Source organism: Macrotis lagotis, chromosome 1, assembly GCF_037893015.1.
Source record: "Macrotis lagotis isolate mMagLag1 chromosome 1, bilby.v1.9.chrom.fasta, whole genome shotgun sequence".
Taxonomy (NCBI): domain Eukaryota; kingdom Metazoa; phylum Chordata; class Mammalia; order Peramelemorphia; family Peramelidae; genus Macrotis; species Macrotis lagotis.
Window position 1 is genome coordinate 764,195,335 of NC_133658.1, and position 13,708 is coordinate 764,209,042.

General features: G+C 37.3%; 1 long non-coding RNA gene across 1 annotated transcript in view; it reads right to left on the reverse strand.

Annotated features, from left to right (window-relative positions):
* Positions 1 to 13,708, reverse strand: part of LOC141508122 (uncharacterized) — a 76,968-nt gene that overhangs the window by 44,324 nt on the left and 18,936 nt on the right. The window contains exon 2 of the long non-coding RNA XR_012474348.1: positions 13,317 to 13,383. This is a non-coding gene — a long non-coding RNA (uncharacterized LOC141508122). The remainder of the gene's footprint in view (positions 1 to 13,316; positions 13,384 to 13,708) is intronic.

Sequence of the window (13,708 nt, forward strand, 5' to 3'; positions counted from 1 at the left end):
ACTTAAGAGTTCTACACACTGGGGCTAGAGAAAACTAGAAAAGGAGAATATTTAAAGTCAGTCAGTCACTAGCATATATTAAGAAACTTTGATGTTCCAGGCACTATAGCAAGGGCTAGGGCTACAAAGAAAAAAAAAAAAGATAGATCCTGCCTTCAAGGAGCTTATAATCTTTTATTATCATTATTATATTAATATTTTGTTTTCTAATTACATACAATGGTAGTTTCTACCAATCTTTTTTTTGCAAGGTTTTGAGGTTTAGAATTTTTTTCTCCATCCCTCCCCACAACAGAAGACAATCTAATATAGACTTTACCATTTGAACCCATAATAAGCATAGATCAAAACTGAACATATTATAAGAGAAGAATCAGATCCAAAAGGAAGAAAGAAAACATTAGAGATAGCAAAATGACATAATACATAAGACAACTTCTAAAAATTGAAGATACTATGTTTTGGTCTTCACTTTAACCCCAATTACTTCTCTGGATACTGATGGTATTCACCATCACAGATCCCCTAAAATTGTCCCTGATTATTGCATTGATGGAATGAGCAAGTTCATCATGGTTGATCATCACCCTCATGTTGTTATTAGTATAGATAATGTTCTTTTGGTTCTGCTCATCTGCTCATATAATCTAATGGGGCAAGACAATGCACAAAAGAAGGGTAAAAAGGATGCTTTTATATACAAATAATGTTCTGTTTAAAAATTATGTCTATCAGGACACAATTAAGTAGGCTAATCTAAATAAGATCATATTTCTTTATTAGTCTGCAATTCACTAAATTGCCTGAACTTCACTCTAAACTTGTGGAGAAGAGACTTCACTATTTTCATTGTTTCCCCAATACTTAAGCATAGTGTGTTAATGATTGTTTTTTAAATTGAATCAAACTAGTCTTTTTTTTCTCTCAACTTTCTATACTCCAATACCACAGGATCAGGAATAAGGTGTTGCGATAAAAGTTTCACCAAGGCCTTTGTGAGATTATTTAAGCAAGACTGACCCTACGCTATCCATAATAGGTAGTTTTATCCATTTTACAGGTTCCCAGGAATGGAAATTCTGAGATCTCTCTAAGAATCCTCACAGTATTGGGTTTAAACACCATAAAGGTCAGCAAGTCCATACTTTTCTCATTGCCCAGCCCAGACTTAGTTCTAAAACTCTAAATTGCAGAACAGTCACTCATCCACACTGAGAGTTACCCAAACCAATGAAACTGCAGGTCTGGGGTCAATGGAAGGGGTTAGGTTCTATTCATATCCAGGTTCTAACACAGTCCACTTACATGTGAGAGTTCACATGAGCGGTCATGGATAAAAGGTTCAGGGATGGCAAGGACAGAGAATGAGTTTCCTACCAGTGTGTTCTCTTGTTCTTCTGAAGGAATCAACTCAACCAATCTTAACTTCTAAAGAGCTCTGAGTTGGTAGCCCAAAAGATTTTTAAAAATGGAAAAGTACTATTTATACAAAAATATTTAGAGCAGCTTTTTTGTGATGGAAAAGAATTAGAAATTGAAGGGATGTTCATTAACTGGGGAAAGGTTGAAAAAATTGTGGTATTTTCAAAGAAAACCATAACAACAGGGAGGTGATGACATGACAAGCATATGAATTAGATTTGAGTGGGGGGCTGCCAAGCAAAGTCACCAGCCTCACTTTCTCCTTCAGAACCATCTGGGTCCAGTGGCCAGATATGAATCAGGATGCCTGGAGATGGCCCTGGATGGGAGGCAATCAGAGTTAAAAATTAAGGTCACAAGCTAATTAGCATCAAGTGTCTGAGGCCAGATTCAAACTCTCATCCTCCTGACTCCAAGGCCAGCTCTCTATCCACTGTACCATCTAGCTGCCCTAAAAGGTGGTATATGAGTTCAATGGAATACTATTATGCTATAAGAAATGACAAAGCCAACTGATTTCAGAAAAACCTGGAAAGACTTACATGAGAAGATGCAAACTGAACTGACAGCAATATTGGACAATGATCAACTGTGCTATACTCAGCAATACAATGATCCAAATCAGTTCTAAAGAATTCATCATGAAAAAAAAATGCTATGATGAATGCAGATCAAAGTGTACTAATTTCACTTTATTTTTTTCCAATGGTTTTTTTTTCCTTTTGGTCTGTTTCTTCTTTCATAACATGTCTAATATGGTAACATGTTTTACATAATTGGGTCTCTATGACCTATATTAAATTGCTTATTTTCTTAGGAAAGGGACTGTTAAAAAATGAGTAGTAAAATTTTTCTTTACATATTATTGAAAAAAAAGAAAATACATCAAAACAAAAACAAAGAGCTCACAAGCTGGAAATTTTACTACATACATACATATATATATATATTTATCTGGACCAAATTCAAGTATACTTTTGTTTCTCACGTGTATTTATATTTTTGCAACTGTAACATTCTCCTCAACACAAAACACTATCTATCCTTTAAACCCCGTCCTTCTGGACTGAAAAGTGTCTAAGTTTATTTAATATCCTATGAACTCATATACCATTTCTTCCGTGAAAGTTTCAGTTGCCTCAAAGTCAGGATAACCTTTCCCCTTCACAATCACTAAAGCACTGTTCCTTCTAAAGTATATTTGTAATGCATTATTTATATTATAATTACAAGTATACTTCATTTCCCTGTTAAATTTAATCTCCATGAAGAATTCCTAGAGTTATCTGTTCACACCTCTCTGTGTAGTTATGTTGTATTATATCCACAAGTATACTTCATATTGTTCCCTACTAAACTTGTGTTCCACGTGGGCAGACTTTTACCCAAGGATCTCTCTCCTCTGGAGCTTAGCTAATTTTCCAGGTGTTAGGTGGTTTGAAATGATACAATTTCTTTTAGGATTAATTGCCACTAATTTTCTTTAACATTTTCCATTAAAGAAATGGAAAGAAAATTTGAAGGCTAAAGAGAGATAATAATAAAGTGATTATTTTTTTAAGTGACTGACTCATCAAAGTAAATCCAAGACAAACAACAAATTCAACTTCCTAGTTATCAGTAAGACACAAACATGATTCAGTGACAAAGAACCTTCACATCAGGTAATAAAAAAACACAAAAACCAGTGGGTTGGCAGGGTTTGTCAGGCCAGTGTTTAATTAGGTGGAAAGTGGGCTGCAGACAACTCAATTAATTCCACGCTCTAGAAGAAACCAAAAGCTGAGATAAGGTTGGCTGAGGATGCAAAGTAGAGCTTTCTGTAAACACAAGGACACAACAAAGGGAATCTATAATCTCAGGGAGCCATGGGCCATTCCACACCCCCTCTCCCCCCACTACATGACTCTGCCTGAGGGCCCACACAAAATCAGAGCTTCCAGGTCCAGAACAAAGCAAAAAGGTCAGCTTATGACATATCAAGAACTCATTTTCCTGGTTGGTCCTGCCCAGCCCACCAAGTACTGAGCAGCCTTGATCCTCAAGATGGTGATGAACCATTCAAGGTTGGTGCACTACTAAACTTCAACTTATTTATAATAACCTCTACTGTGATCAACCAAATCTTAAACTCAACTCAATTCTGGCTCACCAGGCTTCTTGCTGTTTTTGTTGCTTATTCATTTTTCAGCCTGGTCCAACTCTTTGTGATCTCATTTGGTTTCTTGGCAAAGATAGAGGAATGGTTTGCCATTTCCTTTTGTAGCTCATTTTGAGATGAGGAAACTGAGGCACACAGGGTGAAGTGACTTGCCCAAAGCCACACAGCAAGTGTCTGAAGCCAGATTTGAACTCTGGAAAAATGTTCTTTTTGACTTCAGATTCTCTACTTTGCCACCTGGCTGCCTCCATGTCTGCCTGTCAGAACACACATCTGAAGAAATGTGCCACTTAAGATGTACAGCTGAGGAGACTATTTAAATGAGATATAATGAGTAGAAGAGAAAATGGAATAGCGTTTGGGGACTGGACTCAGAATACCTTCCTGGGTTCAAATCTCTCCTATGACATTTACTGCCTATATGACCCCGTGAAGCTGCCATTTCTCTGAACTTGAAATAACTCTAAGAGACTGTATGTTATGAATGGGTTTCAGATCAGTGGAAGGAGTCCTCCCATGAACAAAAATCTCAGATGCCTGACATGCAAAGATGGAGGACAATTTAGGAAAAATAGGAAACAGAAAAAAATAATAGGAAAGAAAGAGCTGCCCAGTGGGATCTTTTATGTATTTTTGTAAAGCATGACACAATCTGAGCTGCCTAAAACCCATTGCTCAGGCCTCTGGGAAGGAAATAAAATATTCAGTCACTAGATTACCCCCTGGACAGGGGGTTCTTAACTTTCTGGGGATCAGAGAACCCTTTGGCAATCTGGTGAAGTCTAATAATAATAATTTTAAATGCATAAAAATTAAAGACACAAAGGAGACAAAATATACTGAAATACATTTATCAAAATATTTTTTAAAAACAAATTCATGGGTGCTGCTAGGTGGCACAGTGGATAGAGCACTGGCCCTGGAGTCAGGAGGACCTGAGTTCAAATCCAACCTCAGACACTTAATAATTACCTAGCTGTGTGGCCTTGGACAAGCCACTTAACTCCATTGCCTTGCAAAAAAAAAAAAATCCCTACCCTAGGATAATATCACACCAGCTTAGAACTGGAAGGGTCCCTCAAATAGTATAATGAAGTCAATGGCAGCAAACAATTAAACAATGACTGTGTTAGTTAATATGCTTAAGTGCTTTACAAAAATTATCTGTCCTCACAAAAACCTTAGGAGGTAGGTACAATTAATATTATTCCTATTTTACAAATAAGGACATTGAAGGAGACAAAGGTCTTATCTAAGGTCACAACATCAGTGTCAGAGATGGTGTTTGAACTCAAATCTCCCCTATTCCAGGTCCAGGGTGCTACCTATCCACTGCACCTCTTCAAATCTAAACTCATCTTACAGATACAGAAACTGAGGTCTAGGAAAGTTGGCTTATCCATAGTCCTTTAACTAGTTGGAGGCATAGCAAAAACAAAGTCCCAGGTCTACTAATTCCAAGTTTTTACTCACTCTACTGCCTACATGGGAGAGGAAGTGAGTGAAAGAATGAAATCTATGAAAAATAATCTGCTATCTTAGAAAGATATTACATTAAGGTACCTGTCACCTTATGTATGGTGGAGGAGGACTTAGTGGATTTTTGTTCATGGGAGGACTCTTTCCTAAAGGACTTAGTTGGGGGGTGTACTATAAAGAGCATTGGATAGGATTTTTTTTTAATTCATGGAATAAAGTAAGCATTTCCATAACAAAGCATAATAAAAATAATGATTGTAAATGAAATTACAAATCTTTTAAGTAAAATTTGCCTTAATCTCTTCATCTGTAAAATGAGGGAGGTGGGCCAGAGGATCTCTCCCCACTCTGAGGATATAATTGCATGGTCCTTTTCTCCCAAGAGTCTTACTGAACAGAAAAAAATGAAAAATCTCAGGATATATAGAATAGAGGACCTGAACTTTTCAAAAGGAAATAAGACTCTTACCTAGGTAAACAACAGAACAGAAACTTATGTTAAGAACAAAAGGCTGAGAAAAACCAGGCACCTTGGGAACATTATCCATTCTCTTAGGCCTTTGATATTTCAAATGTTCATGTTCATTGACTACAGAATCCTACAGGGGGACTTTGGTCACTGACTTCAGCATGCAGTATTACTCTGATAGTTTTCTTTTCTTTAGACTCTCTCCAAAATCACCCCATAATGAGACTAAATGGCATATTCTCTATTTTAATAGTTGATGTAGTTATTTCAGGTTCAGGAGAAAAAAAATCACCCTGTGAATCTAGAAAATCCTTTATATTCTTCCAAGGCACCATTTTATCTTGCAGATTTCACTGATAGCTCTGTTACCAAGAATCTAATTAATTAGATCCTTTCCAGTGAAAGCTATGTTTCCCACCCCAATTCCCAATCCACACCAGAAACAACCTGCATCCTCTTTTTATTCCCCATGAGTGAAGCAGGACTATTCCTACCATCCCAACTCCCCATCTGTCCCCCTCTCAAAAAGAAGCTGCCACCAAGTTATAGCTGTATTCTCCAGAAGGCATAAGGACAGGACTAGTGATTTCACTTAAACAGGAAATACTGGGATGAGGAATTCACCCTAGTGTTAAAAGTCAGATCTTTTCTGTAATTTGATAGGTTTGGAGTTGTTTAGTCTGTAGGTGTAAGGGTCAAGACTTGAATTGAGTTCAAATCTTCCTAGCTCTAAGGTCAATACTCTATCCACTCTGTTCTCTCCAATTACAAATATTTATTAATTAGGGGAAGAGTCCTCTGCTAAGTTCTAAGTGTAAACCAAAAGTTGGTTAAAATATCATTCCTGGGAGCAGCTAGGTGGTACAGTGGATAGATAGATCCTGGAGAAAGGACTTGTTCAAATCCAGTCTCAGACACTTAATACTAGCTGTGTGACTTGGGCAAGTCACTTAACCCTAACCCCCTTGCCCAACAAAAACAAAGAGGGAAAAAAAAAAAGATAGTGTCCCTGGCTGTGAAGAAAAACACCATCTAGAGAAAGAACTATGGAGTCTGAATGAAGACTAAAAGCAAACTATTTCCCATTTTAAAATTTTGTTTTATGTATATTGGGTTTTTTGCTCTCTCATGGTTTTTTGTTCCTTTTTGTTCTGATTTTCCTTTCACAACATGACTAACATAGTTATACATGTATAACCTATATCAAATTACTGTCAAGGGGAGGGAAATGGGTAACTCAAAATCGTACCAAAAAAAATGAATGCTGAAAACTATGTTTGCACGTAGTTGGAATAATATCTCATTAAAAAAAAGATATTGTCCTTGTCTTGTGGAGTTTACAGCCTAGTAAGACAATGCAGTAAGAACTATAATGGACAGTAACTTTAAAGTGCAGTATTACATGAATGTATTAGAAAGGATAATCTTAAAAAAAGTACTATAGTGGTCAAAGGCAGAAAAGGATCATGGTCAGTTAGGGGAGAAGAGCATCTAGGTGGTGTTGGGGATGCAGTAGTAGATTTGGAGCCAGGAAAACCTAAGTCTGAATCTCACCTAAACCTGCTTCAAATTGCGCCAAAACTTTTGGGACACCCTCTATAATAGGAAAAAAAAGGTTTAGTGAACCTTATAAGGCTATATAAATGCTAGCTATGTAATTAATAAGCAGAGGGCAGAAATCAGAGATGCTTCCTGGAGAAGGTAGAAATCAGAGATGCTTCCTGGAGAAGGCAGTATCTGAACTGGTCTTTAAGAGATAGTCAGATCTAAAATGGTAAGGAGAAGAAGGAAGAATGGGACATTTGTGGGCAACAGCTTGAACAACACTTACAGAAGTTCAAGAAGCAGAAAACTCAGTTCCTTGTCTCCAATGCAAATTAACCATTTTCCACCCCCAATACCAGACATCTTTCCTAGTTGACATGAGTCTACCAGTTCCTGTTTGATTCTGGTTCCATTACCTGGGGACTTCATTAATTCTGAGAAGTTCAAAAAGTGGTGCTACTTCACAAAATCAGAGTTACTAAACTCTCTTAGTTCACCTTTAAAAACACAGCATGGTACAGTGGAAAGTTTCTGCTGTCATAAGACCTGGTTCAAATCCTATTTCCCACATTTAGTTACTATTTGACCTTGGACAAGTGACCTAATCACTCTGGGCCTGTTTCGCTCATCTGTCAATTGAGAACTGCCAATACACAGCAGTTAAAGAAAGGGCTTGGGGGGATACTTTCAATTCAAACGTCAAAAATGCAGAAAATGTTGAGTCCTAGACTTGAGAGGTCTCTGAATTTAGCACTAACTTACCGCAGAAACACAAAGTGGATGTGAATTGTGGTAAGACTCCAACACTTTGAGTTATTTATGATATTAAATATCTACTTACTTGCATAATTCCTCCAAACTTTGAAGTAAACTTGTTAATGATTAACTAGAAGATGGGGGAGGATGGGAAGAGGGAATGTGAGCTATGCTCTAGTGGTGATCCTGTTTTTTGGAATGACTATAGCCTGGGGAAAAAAAATGAATCCCTCCCCTTTTGCTGCTCTGGCTGGATTCCCCTTTGGAACACAATGATTGAAAGTTTAATAAGAGCAGTTGAAAAAAAAAGTGAACACTGGCTTCACAATCTTCCTTTCACTTTCAAAAAAAAAAAGATTTTAATTAAACACCTCTTTGGATACTTCTACCAAGCTTTGAAGTTTCAGGACTGCTATAGCTGAGGGCAATAACAACAGGAAGAGGACCCTGGAGAAACTGGGAGGGAGAGACAGGGGTTAGATAAAGAAAAAAAGATTCTGTGTTTCTCCCCAAAAATGCAGGGGGAGCATGGAGGAATGCAAATTTTTCAGATGTAATTTAAATATCTTTATCTGGAAAAAGAGCTTAAGTACTCCACCAGAGGTGCACTTGAGTGAAAAATAGCAAAATGTTTCAAAAGCTTAGTCCAATTCAATCTAATAAATATTTATTAAACACCTACCATTTAAGTGGCAGACACCATGATATAGAAAAAAGGCAATACCTGCCTTCAAGGAGCTCCCAATCTAATGGGTGGGAAGGGGAGAACATGAAAACATGTATCTGCTAAGATATATACAAGATAAATACAAGGGGCTGCTAGGTGGTGCAGTAGATAGAGCACCAGCCCTGGAGTCAGGAGTACCTGAGCTCAAATCCAGCCTCAGACACTTAATAATTACTTAGCCATGTGGCCTTGGGCAAGCCACTTAACTCCATTGCCTTGCAAAAACTTTTTAAAAAGATACAAAGTAATTAATAGAGGGAAGGCCCTAGTATTTAGAGAAGTTGAAGAAAGTTTCATATAGGAGATGGAATTTTAATAAGGATTTAAAAGAAGTCAGTAGTCAGGAAACTACTACAAATCCTGAGTCCCATTGGATTAATGAGATTGGTAAGAATAGAGAGAATCCAATGTGATCCTGCACATTCTCATTAGTTCCTTAAACAGTTTAATCCAAGCTCCACTATACACAACTGCGGTATATCCAGGCCTCAAGAGCTCTAAAGTGACTTCCATTTGCAAGGTTCATAAATTCTTTAGACAGAACTACATTTAGAAAGTTAAAATATGAGATGACTGTGTAAAAGAAAGGGGAAAATAAAACAGATTCACCCAAAATTTGAAACTGGAGCAATCACTAAGGGACAATGATTTCCAGAATATGCCACAGAACAAGTTAGGAAAAAAAGATGCAGTTCTTTTCCTGAGGGGTTTTTAAAAACCTCTACACTGTTCCCTAGAAAACAGAACTCAAGTGCTTCATTACCCTCAGTCTTTTAACACTTTATAAATACACATACGACCAACCAGGGAGTGCTTGCTGCCTGCTTCCCATTAAACCAGTCCAACAGGATTTGATCCGGAAATTAAATATTCATACAGCTGTGGTCATATTCCCTTCAAAAATAGATATCAATGACCTAGTTAGTCAGCAAGCACAGTTCCCTCATATCCAAGAAATGACAAGACAAAAAGATAAACTTACCTACCCAGTCAATGGTCCCATTCATAAATATGAAAAACTATGTGTGTCACTGCTTATCAAAGAAAACAATACTCAAATGTTCATTTTCCAGAAAAGAACAGACAGCAATGCTTTAAGATGTCCTTTAATCATAAATATTCTTGAAAATAAAGAGGCAGATAACTTGAAATGGTAATTCAAATGTCTCGTAAAGGACAAAAAAATTATCAAGGCAGTATCTACCATCTATCATCAAACTATGCCAAACAACCAATAGATGAATTTATTACTCATAATATTGCTCATAAGCCACTAGTTATGAATCACAGCCAAAGAAATGGAAGGGACAGAGGCATCTAGTCTGCTCATCTACCTCAGTGGAAATCCTAGCATCCTAGAGAAGAGGTCATCTAACCTCTTCCTGAAGACTTCCACTGATGGAGAATTAAAAATGGCAGAGTCCAGTTCATCTGTAAAATGCTATACATGGAAAAGAAGTTCACTGCCAACTTAAATATCCCCAGTCTCCTAATCCAACAACAAAATCAGAGTCAAACCAAAGGGCAGCTTACCAAAGGTTCTAGCTAATGAATACAGGTAAAGCAAAGGAGATGTTTTAAACATCATGTGGTTAGTTTGTGCTCCCAGTATGTACAATGTGTTTCACCAGTGTCATGAATCATGGAGATATAAAAATGGCGAAACTTGTTCAGGAATTTCAGGCAAAACAGAATGCGCCAGCCAAAGCTAAGCACATCACTTCCAACTGACAAGTACCAAATATAACTAGCAATGTTGGTCACACTGGAGTGTCAGGAAAATAGTCCTCAAATCAAATCTTTAATTCATGATGTGAAAATAATACCAGTAACTAACACAAAATCAGTTGCAGCAGAGGGAAGACCCTAGGAAACCAAGAGGGGAATGCTTCAATGGCACTAGTTTTTGATAAGCCAAGCTGAGAAAGACCTTCCACTAGGTTAAAAGGAAAAGGATGGGGAACTTGTTAGGATATAGTAACAGCAATAATGTTTTAAGAACACCTTTCAAGAACTAAGTCATTTTGACTATTACAAATACCCAAACATAAATGCCTAAATTAACTACAGGAAGATGCTACCTGAATTCAATTGAAGAACTGATAAATAGAAATACAAATAGAATAATTTTTACATATATATATGTATATATATACATATATATATATGTGTGTGTGTATAAAATGGTAGCCATCTCTAGGGTGGTGGGAGAGAAAAAAACAAATTTGAATAACTTTATTATATATTTAAAAGGATATATATATATATATATATATATATATATATATATATATATATATATATATATAATAGATTGGCAGTTTCATATGCAATCATCTTTTTTTTCCTGACTGTTATGGAAATGGTTGTCTTGTTTCATAAATTAAAAATGAAATAAATAAAGTTTTAAAAACAGTTCTAAGGTAGATGTTGCAAAACATGCCACACAATGTTTGACCAAACAAGCCCACTTCATGTTTTCCAAAGGTTCAAAGTCTCCCCTATGTCAACAAAAAAGATTCCAAGGTAGATGTGATGGATGGGGTTCTTCTTTGTGTACTTTCAGAATAATGGTGAGTTTTATTTGGGAGGAGACAGAAGCATTGTAACTGGTTTCATCTTCTTGGGTTTTTTTTTTCATTGAGGAATAAAAAAGAGATAATTTGATGGGAATTAAATAGGGAGGTAGGAGGAACATTATAGAAACAGAGAAATTATTACTTTCTATTATATTAATAATCAATTATTAAACTAAGATTCATTTTTTAAAATCCTCTATTTCCTCATTTAGGACTCAGTCCCTGTAGGTTGTCCAGTCCCTGAAGTCATGACTGATAGATGAGATGGCCCCAATCTTCAAGGAACACATTCCCCAATCTTGGGCAGGACACTACCCAACTAGGAGACTATTTCTATTTAGAGTATAAACAGAATCTAAACTAGATGAATTCCTAACCCAAAGCAATGAACTCAAATCCTTGTGTCCCGCTATCAGCATTTAGGCTGACTGGTTCATGAAGGAGAAAACCAACCAAAGTGCTCTGGGTGAAGATGAATTCCTCTGTCTAGATGATGATTCTTTTTCAAAAACCATAGTGAGCTGAATTTCAGTGAGGGGGTGCTGTGCTAAGTCACCAGCCTCATTTTCTCCTCCAGAGCCAACTGGGTCCAGTGGCCAGATATGGATCAGGATAACTGAAAATGACCCTGGACGGGGGCAATCAGGGTAGAGTAACTTGTCCAAGATCACACAGCTAGGAAGTGTCAAGTATCTGAGGTTACATTTGAATTCAGGTCCTCCCAACTCCAGAACTATCCCTGCACCAGCTAGCTGCCCAGTTGTTGAGGTAATGGAGTCTCATGATCAAGCCACCTTCTCAGCAAGAGGAGCTGAAGATTTTAGGCCACCTCCTGATTTAAAGGTCCACCAATCAGCATTGCTTTCTCTTGTCAGGGGCAAAAACTTTCAAAGAAAATATTTAAGGAAGTCAGTGCCTCCATCAGGTGTCTATGATATCCTAAAGGAACCACTGACCATCATTTTATTGATTATTAACTAGCCTAATTCTGTCTCTAGGACTTTCATTTATCACAGAATTCGGGAGTTTTTTCACTGACTGATCTTGACTGCCTACATGGGTAATTTCTAAACTACCACGAGAGTGTTCCTGGATAACAGAAACTACTCTTTTGAGTCCATAAGAGTCGGTCTAGAAAAGTTCATGAAAGAAAATTCACAAAAAATGTCAAGGTCTGAAACTGTGATACAACGCTGACAGAAAGGAGCAATTGAATACAAATTTCAGATGACCTTTATATGGTATATACATACATATATTTATGTATGTATCTATATTTAGAATTTGTATATTCTCTTTTCCCTTATAAATAAATCCAAGAAAGGTACTGTGACTGTCTAGGATAGTAATGATGTCACCAATGACCACAATTTGACAAATTTTGTACCAAAGAACAAGCCCTTCTTTCACATGAATATTTTCTTTATAAAGTTATAAATATTAAAATTTAACAGATTTTATCAATAAATCTATATGCTGTATAAATTTATAGTTTAAATTTATATGTTTAAAATTTGTAGTTATAAAAATTATAATAAATTCTTCATTTTAACACTTGTATGACCTTGGTTCAGTCATTTGAATGTTCGGGGCCTCATCTTCCACATCCATAAAATAAGTGATCTGGATTAAATTTTATCAGGTCATTTTATCAATGAAAATGCATTAAAGAAGAGGTGTTAACATGAGCTTAACATGGGCTGCACCCCAGGGCCATGAAACTTTTCTACTGTTCTTGAAAGCTGAATCCTTCCATGTGTTTTGCCTCCCTCCATCAGAAGGTAAGCTCCTTAAAGGCAGAGACTATCTTACTTTTCTAGACTTATTCCCCCACGCTTTGTACACTAGCTTAATAGAAAGGAAGCACTTAATAAATGCTTCATTCATTCATTCATTCATTCAGAGGGGACCCATCACAGGCACAAAAGAATAAGAACCCCTGCTCTGGCCACAGGATTGTCTAAGTCCCCTCTTTACACAAATTTAAAACTGGATGACTTTAAACTTTCTCAAAACCTTCTTCTGGCCCTCGCATTCGGAACCACCTCCAGTGGTCCTTATTCATATCCAGCCCCTGGACCCAAAATGCTCTGAGGTGGAGATGAGGCTGGTGACTTAGCTGGTGACCCATCCAGTAGGCAGGAGGAGATGAGTGACAAGGTGGAAACCCATACTCACCAGGCATACACCCCAGATATCCAGGCAGACCCCCCCGGAGATCTGGGTTCTTCTCTGACTCTCTGACCTGCAACACAGAAATACCAGACATTGCTTATAAGGTCATCCTCTCCCAGGTCCTCAGGAAACAGAGCTCTGGCCAAAAGCAAGCATGAAAGGTTAAATACACCCAAGGAAGGAAAGAGCCACGAGACCTTTGCCAACCGGACACTTGATGCTAGCCAGGCCCGGCACTAGGATGGGATGCAACAACAATCACCACAGCAGTCTTCTTTCTCAGGTCACCAAAATTTACTAAGAAAAATGTTAACACAGTGTCTGAGGCAGAAGATGGTGGACTGGGTAAGGAACAGGACAGAGAAAGAACTGGTCCACACAAGGACAAGACCCAT